Source organism: Ciona intestinalis, unplaced genomic scaffold, assembly GCF_000224145.3.
Source record: "Ciona intestinalis unplaced genomic scaffold, KH HT000166.1, whole genome shotgun sequence".
NCBI classification, from domain to species: domain Eukaryota; kingdom Metazoa; phylum Chordata; class Ascidiacea; order Phlebobranchia; family Cionidae; genus Ciona; species Ciona intestinalis.
The window spans coordinates 261,315-271,488 of NW_004190488.1; the positions used below are offsets into that span (position 1 = coordinate 261,315).

Genomic DNA, 10,174 nt, shown 5'->3' on the forward strand with positions numbered 1-10,174 from the left:
GCACGCCATTTTAAATTTGTTATATGTAGAATTGTAGAGAGTATGTTGGACCCACCGCCTGCCCATTGTCCGATTGTCGCATATTGGCAATGTGTAAACCGGTTTAGTTTTACACACGAAAAATTCACTTAATTCAAATAAAAAAGTTAACCTGCGGCAGATATCACTTTGGTGAGTATGTATTTCTACATACCTTATGATATCTACGGCCAATACAGATATATTTCGTTTGAAAGTTATTCGAACATATTTTGCATGTGTAAGTTTTTCGCCAAGTTATTGACCGTGGCAATCAGGATGTAACAACCACGTCTCGGTATCAACTGTGAATAAACTATTTGCGGTCTTTGTAAGACAGAGACTTCGAATCCTTTGTTGCATTAAGTTAAAACTTCCATATAAATAAGCAAAACATTTTTTGTACAATGAGACTTCATATAGCTCACCAAATTAGTTTTATGCATATAGATATTTCACTAACTATATAGTAGGGTGGGGGAAGATGGGACATATTAGCACATATTATCCAGATATCCTGATCGTGTTTTAAACAAACAACAACGGTCTATGACAGTCATGAGGACATAGTTTCATATTTCTTTGAATGTTTTTTTGTTTACTACTAAATGGGACTAGAAAATGTAGTTAAAAAGGGTCCCATCTTTCCCCATCCTACTGTACTACTTTTATAGCTTACTATATCAGATTCAGGGTGTGTGTATGGCCCGCCTGCTGTAGTTGATGGGCGCAATGGGTTCACCAAAGGACCTCTGTAAGCTTGAGGTGTTTGAAAGACACGAAAAAAGGTTCGAGGTAACTGATACAGATGATCATTCTCTCTCCTTATCTACGGATACATTATGGTAGTAATAAAGAAATTAAATGCGTTGAAAACATCGAATGATTTCATATAAAACTCTGTTTGCTATATCTGTGCCAAACCGGGAATAGCTTGCAGTCACACGATGCAGAATTGTTGTCTACAATGTATTATCTTACATTTCCCATTAGAGACGTGAGGTTTAATAATTTTGTAAACATTATTTTGTTTACTACTACCAAATGAAACAAGAAAAGAGAATGAAAACATGTCCCATCTAACCCCAACCTATACTGTATCAAACAAAGCCTTATTTCGGTTACGCGATAAAATAAACAAAAAACTAAGATGGGCTCATCAAATAATATAATTTTTAAAAGTATTCCCTCTTTTATTTCCAGCCTTAAATACCTAGATAGAAAAAAAACAACTAATTTAGAAAAGACTGTCGTTTCTTTATATCATTTTACTTTTCAAAATGAATTTCTTTCACAGATAAGAGCGTAATTGACAAATTACTCGAGTATTCACTCAAAATATGTTACTTACATAATAATCGTTCGCTGCATTCCAATCAGATACTGCATGCGTTGAAAACGCCTGTAAAATTAGAGTTTAGTTAAAATTAAGTGGAATTGTAGATTCAGCTAAATATTGTAGATTTATTATCGGATGACTACATCAGCACTTATAGTATATTCATAAAGCAGAAGCGGCATTTATTAGAACAAATCCGAACTAAATGTTTAGTAGTTTTATTTTAAAAACTAGAAACGGTCAGAGTTGAGTAACACTTGTTATAGGAAATCCCATTGAAGGCCTGCCACAACATCTGTTTGGGATATGTGGAATGGCTGAAATTGCCTTATGATCACGACTGTTTTGACAGCACCTCCCAAAACTATATAAGGCATTTTAAATTAGCCGTTATGTACCTTTGCGTACAATCTGCACTATTTACAAATCACGTCACCTATATGCAACTGGTTATAAATTACAGAAAATAAAGTAAACATAGTATACTGAAGTGATAGTAAAGAGACAATGCCCCCGTTATCAGGTTTGGTAACACGAGATTCTTTACATGAACCCAACTAGTGATTGAGGAGCAATCCAACACATAACTTTGGTGGGTCGAGTAAACCGGGTGCGGGGCTTCCAGTATACCTTGTCACTTCTACCATGTGGGGAACGAGCTTGCTGATAAGCCAGCTCATGAGGTTCCAGTAACATATTCTATGACCCAGAGCCAGGTTTGCCTATCCCCACTATCCGATGCGAATTGGACCTGGCTCTTTTGGTTACAGCTAAACACCAAGAAGAACATTCATAGCTTGACAGCTGCAGGCAGATGAGAAAGTTTAATAATAGCATCTACCCCTTTTTGATGCAACTTCTTAATCTACCAGCAATCATCTGCATGACCTCATAAAAGTTAACACTTCCATTTGCTCCGTTTGTAACGAAGAAGGTAACTATATTTGCATATCCCCAGGACATGTAAATGCTAGATCTACATTTGATCGAACTCTTAAGATCTCATACTTGTAGGCCCTTATACATACGGGGAAAATATAATGGCTTAGAAGTTTTTTAGAACACCTTCGGACGCAGGCCAGGATTGCCTATCCTTGCATGTCGATCCAAATCAGACCTGTCTTACAGCAAAACATCAAGAAGAAAATCAAGAAGAAAAATCAACCGTATAGCGACTTCAAGCAGTTACTAAATGTGCCAGGTAAACATTATGTTATGGTTTTCAGGACACTGCATGTTCATAAAATCGTATGTAACAGAGAAGGTGACAATTTAGCTGCAATCAATCGTTCTTCTGTGGGGGTTTAAATAACGAGGGAGGTTGTACCACCTGGGCATGAAGCCATCAAAGTTGAAGTGTAAAGTACAGTGTCAAAAAAGCTAAGCGTTAAAACAACAATGGGTGCGGCAGTTTTGTTAATGATTTTACTGCTTTGACCCTTCTGTTCATTATGGTAGCACCCAACATATTCTCATTCAATAGTTGAACATTTCGGATGCTCAGAAATTATTCGATCTTAATTTATCTCAGCCAGTCATTAAACCAAATCTAAATGAGCTCTTTGTAAGGTTATGCCCCTACACAATCAGGAGCTGCTTGCATCTTGTAATTCAACTGATCCTTGCACCTTTCATTTCAAAAATAAAAACTATCCTTTTTGTTTCAAATGCGACACCCATTTGAAGAACAACAGCCACAAAATATTGTAAAAATGTAACAAATGTTATTCACTGGTGGTAATGAATACGAAATTTAAGGTTTGCATGATGCATTTCAAAAAGATAGCATTTTAACTTCGTCCGGACTCTGTAGTGCCCAAACTAGATTAACAATTCTTAATAACCTGAAAACTGCTTTGCTATAAAAAAAATTACTAGAATTTTGTTTCTAACCAAATAGTGCAATTAGAAACATATTTCGGAGAAACAATTTTAGAAACAAAACTTCAGAAAATGTATTGACTTAGATTGGTTAAACCATACTCCCTTACCTGTGCCATAAGGATTAGATTTTGCTGAGATGTTAATACCCCAACCACTTTTGAGTTAAATAAAATACCTTGAATTTACTTTTAATTGGCTAGCACAACAATACCGATATATACAATTTCAACAAACTGTTTTTCAAAGTCCGCGAGGTGTCGCAAATTAGCTAAAACACTAATGTGCGACACCTCGCGGACTCGCTTTTGGAACAACCCTATACTTCAGGGGTCGCGCTTGCTACGGCGCCGAAGAAATGTTACATCACTTAAAAACGCTACGTCAAAAAGTTAAAAATATTTAAAGCCGTTATGTTAAATTAGTACTACGTTATATAAAAACAACTTTTACTTACATTTATTTCTTTACGTCATTCCATTTATATTTTTTTCAGAAACGCCAACAAATGCGGAATAAGATAATAATTGAATATGAAAATTATTTGCCCTATATTTATGAAAGATAGATGTACCTGTAGTAAAACTTAAAACAAAAGAATATCATTTTCCTGTAATGAATTAGCTAAATCTAGTAGGGTGGGGGAGGCTGGGACAACTTTCATTCCATTTTCTCGTCCAATCTGGCAGTACACAAAGAATATCATAGCATTATAAAACCGTGTCTCCCCGCACTCTACTAGATACTGACAGCCACGTTAATGAACTACCTTATTATATCTTTACTTATCTGCCTATATACGACAATGGAACCATTTTCCTTTTACACATAACCTGTTTATAGATTTACCGTACCTTGGCTCAACATGTCCTAACCCGTCTCACATTACCTTTTCAAGCATGTTTACACGGCGACGACAAGCGAGTGAAGTTAAAGATTAACCCCACGGAGAAAATCAACAATGGTGAAAAATTGTGTTTGCTGTGAATATTAATATGTTGAGCTAATGTACAGCAGGTAACCTAAAAAAAATTGTATGAGCATTTTGAGATCTGACATGCATCCCAAAGTGAAATATACCCACATGCTATGTATAGTATTGTTATAGTATTGACACCTTTTTATTTCATTTTCTCGTTCCATTCGGTAGTATACACCAAAAACATTCAACTAGTTATTAAAGTGTATCCTCACGACTTCCATAGACCGTTGTTAGTTGTTTAAAACACGATAAGGATATTTAGATATTATGTGTTAAAGGTATCCCGTCTTCTCCCTATAAGTGTAGCTGACTGCCACGACGAAATTGTTGACTGCTAAGATATCTTATATCGTCTTTCCAAGGCTTACGTTTTTATATACAACGCCTTTCCAAGGCTTACGTTTTTATATACAACGCCTTTCCAAAACACACGCTTCTATACAATACCTTTCCAAAACACACGCTTCTATACAATACCTTTCCAAAACACACGCTTCTATACAATACCTTTCCAAAACACACGCTTCTATACAATACCTTTCCAAAACTCGCGTTTCTATACAACAGCTTTCCAAGCATATTTGCAAAGATTAACCCTACGGACAAAACCAACAACTGTAAAAAAGCACACTGTTTGCTGTGAATATTAATATGTTGAGCTAATGTACAGCAGGTAACATAAAATAATGTTACATAAAAATTTTGAGATCCTATCACAAACAAACATACTAATCGTAATTAGTTTTAACAGCTCGGCAATGACATACATCCCTAAGTGAAATACCCTCATTCTATATAATATTGTAGGGTAAAATGGGTATACCTTTAGCACATAGTGTCCTATATTCCTTAAATTGTGCTTTCATCGAATAACAGCGTTTTTTATAGTCGTGAGGATACAGTTATGTAATCTTAATTCATAGTTCTGTTTTGAAAAAAATACAAAGCCAAAATGGTGACCGAAAAATATACATGTGTACCTTGTAACCTACGTTTGTACATCTATATTATATTAACATTGGTTCTAATGACTCACAAATTAAACAATCCATAGTTTCATGGCATAGTGGTTAGCGCGCATGTCTGTACCCAGATGTAATGAGTTCAAGGCTCGACGCTGCTACCATTGTTGGCGTTTGTGTCCTTGGGCAAGACACTTAACGGCAATTGCTCCAACCCAGTGTCACTAATGGGTTGTCTAAATTTTCAGCCATATATAAAAAAATAAAAAAAATTCCAAAAAAAATAATTACCTACAAAGTAACGTACATGCTATAAGTAACTCGTAAGCTGGCACGAGGTGTTAAACCCGCGGTATAACGACTGTCGTTTTCCGGCCACGCGAGGATAAAGTAAGTTACATTCATTCATTTATTCATGTGTGAGGTTTCGTTATCTCACCTTTACTCGTCCGTCGTCACTTTCAAATTGATGTGTCGACATTAAGCGATATTTCGACAGTGTGGAGGAGTGGAATGGTGGCCTAACCGTTAAAGCAAGTTGAAACAAAATATAATGTCTCGAGCTGGATGCCACCCTCCCCCCAAATATATTGTGACAGCCATGTCAATGGCCTGTCTTATTATATCTTAACTTATACCGATGCAACTGTGACAATGGAAACAAAATATAATGTTCTTAGCTGGAAGCTCTTCCAGCGAAACAACTGTTTTGTATTTATTTACTTTTAATAGTAGATAGGGAAAATTCTATCCTTTTTATTTGTAGTTTGGCTGTAACGTAAACAAACCAAAATATACCGATTATGGCGTTTAACGGGTTCCTGACCCGTTAAGATTTATTTTACTCGCGAGCATTGTAATCATTATTGACCACGTATAACATACTGGTCATATAGACCCCTTTTGTCGAAATTTTGGCCTTGTTTTCCTTTGCCATGATCTTTAACTCTCAATTCTTAATTTTAATTTATTCTTTAATCTCTTGATTGAAATCAAATCATGATGTATAATTCGCATAATTAGCGATTATTTTTATGTTTGCTCAACGGCGTTAAATCCAAAATGTACCCAAAACCTTAATTAAATGATTGCAATAATGAAAGTTTCCTCGTCTAGCATAGTTTTATAAATCATATTGCATACAATCGTCTTATTGTGATTAATTAACAATTCATTTTATGTATATTTAAATGCGCTAAATCCGAAAAGTACCATAAACCTTAATTAATCGATTGCACTCGATACATTTTCTAACTAAACATAGTTATATAAACCATAGTGCAGAATCGCCAAATTAACAAGTAATTAATGATTACAATGATCGCGAGCAAAGTTAACTTTAACGGGTCAGGAACCCGTTTGTAATTTAATAATGCTTGCACTTTAGCTTCATTTAAGTTTCAGCGATACCTGAAGTGGAAAAACACAAGATAACAACTCTATATATTTTTAAAAGAAAATATATACAAAATATTTGTTTCTCTTTGCGAGCATCGAACTCGGGTCATTATTATCTGTTCCAATGAGCTTAAACGGTTAGGCCACCATTTCCTGTCATACGATCCGTCAAAACATCAGGGGTTATATTGTCTGGGAGTTTAGGAGTGCAAGATCAGAATCCATTCAACGATTGACGTCTGTATTAAACCATTTAAGTAGGGACGTATTGTAAGCACTTTACTTTTACTTTATTTTTATTGATCGTAATTGAAATATTAAAAGAGTTAAACATCATATTAAATAATGTTAACTTCTAACATTACATAATTACCACGTGATTAAAGAATGCACTATGTCTGATTTGTTTTTGATCGAGTCTAGTCAAAGGTGGTAAAAGGATTATTAAATTTATGTTTATTATATTACGTACTCACTCATTAGCGCTACGCACTCTTGTTTTTACTTGCTATAATTATTTCCTCGTATCTCAATTCTTAATTCTTTGGATTAGTTTTTAATCTCTTGATTGAAACAAAATAATAAATTACATTTATAAATTTTAGACTTACTTATCAAATTTTAAAACGCATAATTAGCAATAAACAAGAGAGCAAAGTTTTAATGAGTAAGCACGTATTAAAATAGTGAGCATTACGTTAATTGACACTTTTACTAGAACGGTCGACTAAGCTCGATCAAAAACAAACCAGAATTACCCAACGAAGTGGTTTTCAGTCGCCATTTGTGACCGAGGAGCAGTAGGTAGACTGTATTTATAAATGTTTTATACCTTACGAAGATTTACGATGTATGAGGTTTGCGTGATTGGTAAAGAACATATTTGTAAATACGCTTAGTGAAACTTTTGGGCCATGTGTTGAATTGTTAACTTAAACTTAGTTAACCTTGTCATCGCTTAAAACCGTTTGATATTGCAAATTTTACAAACTTTAATAATTCGGTAACGTTAGAAGACGTCCCGCGCCGTGGCAAAGTGTTTCGCGCGCCTGCCTGTAACCCAGAGGTAATGAGTCTAAAGCTCGTCGCTGCTACCATTGTGAGCGTATTTGTCCTTGGGCAAAACTCTTAACAACAATTGTTCGAACCCAGTGGTCACTAATGGGTTGTCCAAATGATCAGCCAAGCATAAAAAAATGAAAAATCCCCCAAAAATAATCACCAACAAAGTAAAATGCATGGTAACTCGTAAGCTGGCACGAGGTGTATAAACACCCGTGTTATAACAACTGTCGTTTACCAGGCACGCGAGGATGGAGTAAGTTACATTCATTCATTCAAGTTAATATTAATCATATGATGTTTACCAAGAAATAACGTTTCAATTACGATAAATGATAATAAGGAATAAGAGCAGTGCTTCCATTGCTTCTCCACTAAAATGGTAATAGCCTGATACAATAGTGTCAATGGTTGTGTAGATTTCCTAACACTACCTAATTACTGCGTAAATACATTGTATATTTATGAATATTTAATATGATTTAACTTTAAACTGGTTGTTGAAGAATAAATATACTAGATTTGAGACAAACGGGAAAATCATGGCAAAGAACAAGACCAACTGTTCGACGAAAAAAGATATATAAGATCACTTAGGTGCTCAATTACTCTATGACACGTTCACAATAGTAGCAGTACTTTTTGGTCCAAAAACAAGCGACCAGCACTGTCTCACGTATAATTTTATTGACATGTATTTAACAGGTTCAGAATACTAAAGCAACAGCCTTGATGATACAACGAAAATGGGGTATGAGTAAAAGCAATGGCAGTTTATTATAACACAAATAATGAGAAAATACATTTTAAAGCAACACAGCAATTTAATGGTTAAAACATAGCAGAGTAGCATAGCGTTCACAGAATTGCAATGTTTCAAAATACCAAAATATCCTAATACATCTATTCACAAATACTGCAAAGAACATTTAACTGACTCTGCACAGTATGACTTTCTTCAATATGACAAAATACTGTGTTAAATTTTTTTTTGGTTGATTGTTTCTCTTGGTCACTGGGGGAAGTACCATCAAAACCAAAAGTTCACTTGAGATAAAAAGTACGATGGTGATTCCTGTAAGGTAAGTTACAGAGTAAATAAATACCTACAGAGGATACAGGACCAAATGATACACTACACACAGTAAACGTCAGTAGAATCAGCGCTATATGGTACAACCACATGGCCTACTATAAGAAATACATCTAAACCCATAGCCTCCTTGAAATATCTTAAGAAGTCTATGGCTACACCACAGACAAATATAAGAGCCCATTTACCTATAAAATTATGTATTCAATGCCTTAACATTATAGTCGTCAGTTATATGCAGCAAATAGTCAAATACCACAATTTACAGCAGACAATATAAGGAAGTTTAGGGTTAGGGGTTAGTTAGTAACAAAGAGTATGAGACTAGAGGAGTTAGGATCTCTAAGTGGCTGAATATATTAGAATTAAGTTTTAAGCGTTAGGGGTAGTATTATATATACATAATGGGTTGTCCAAATTATTAGCCACAGAAAATCTCTAAAAAATAATCACCTACAAAGTAAAGTACATGTTAACTCGTATGCTGGCACGAGGTGTATGAAACAGAACACCCGTGTCATAACGACTGTCGTTTTCCGCCCACGCGAGGATAAAGTAAGTTTCATTCATTCATCCATCATCCTTGTTATAGACTTAATTATTTCGCTGTTAGCTTACTATGTCAGCCTCGGAGTATGTGTATGGTCGGCCTGTTGTAGTAGTTGGGCGCAATGGGTTCACTAAAGAACCTCTATACCCTTGAGGCGCTTGGAAAACGCGGAATGCACTTCTAAGAATAAAATGAAGCCGACCATTCTCTATCCGTATCTGTGGAGAAATATTAATATAGTAGGGTAGGGGGAGACACCTTTTTACCCTATTTTCTTGTCCCATTTGATAATAAACAAGAACATTAAAAGGATTATAAAACCCACGTGTTTCCACGACTCCAATAGACCGTTGTTTACTATTTAAACCACTATCAGGATATTTGGATATCGTGTGCTAAAGGTGTCCCGTCTTCCCCACCCTACTATACATTACTTTTAAGCTACAGCGTTATGAGTATATAGTCATGTAAATGGATGTTGACACTGCACGAAGGGCATATTAGTAAATGTGGAGATTCATTAATGTTTTGTAAAATATTCATTCAACTTTGCAAACCATGAACATGTTTAATAACTTAAACGTTTTTAAACATTGCAAAACATGCGAAACAAAAAAAACTACAAAACCTGACGATATAGTATTCGTTCTTAACGTTTTAATTTACATCAATTTATATACTCACATAGTATCGTCCAACTGCATACCACTGACGTTCGATCACATGAGAGGAAAACACCTGAATAAAAATACATAAAGCATTACTTTCAGATACTTTTAATTGCATCTATATAATTTAAGAGAAATATGACAACTACAAAAGATGTCACGTATTTTTCTGATCAAAATTCAGTTCTGCGGGATAAGATAAGATAATGTTTGCACCTAAA

The 10,174-nt window shown here is 35.0% G+C and overlaps 2 long non-coding RNA genes across 2 annotated transcripts in view; both read right to left on the reverse strand.

Moving 5' to 3' along the window:
* Nucleotides 1-3,856, reverse strand: part of LOC113475231 — a 5,472-nt gene extending 1,616 nt beyond the window's left edge. The window contains exons 1-3 of the long non-coding RNA XR_003396980.1: nucleotides 3,696-3,856; nucleotides 1,370-1,420; nucleotides 698-847 (exon numbers count right to left, since the gene is read on the reverse strand). This is a non-coding gene — a long non-coding RNA (uncharacterized LOC113475231). The remainder of the gene's footprint in view (nucleotides 1-697; nucleotides 848-1,369; nucleotides 1,421-3,695) is intronic.
* A 4,752-nt stretch (nucleotides 3,857-8,608) lies between these two features.
* Nucleotides 8,609-10,045, reverse strand: LOC113475229. The gene is made up of 3 exons (XR_003396979.1): nucleotides 9,970-10,045; nucleotides 9,354-9,503; nucleotides 8,609-8,717 (listed from the first exon to the last, which is right to left on the reverse strand). It is a non-coding gene; the product is annotated as an uncharacterized LOC113475229 (long non-coding RNA).
* Nucleotides 10,046-10,174: the final 129 nt, after the last annotated feature.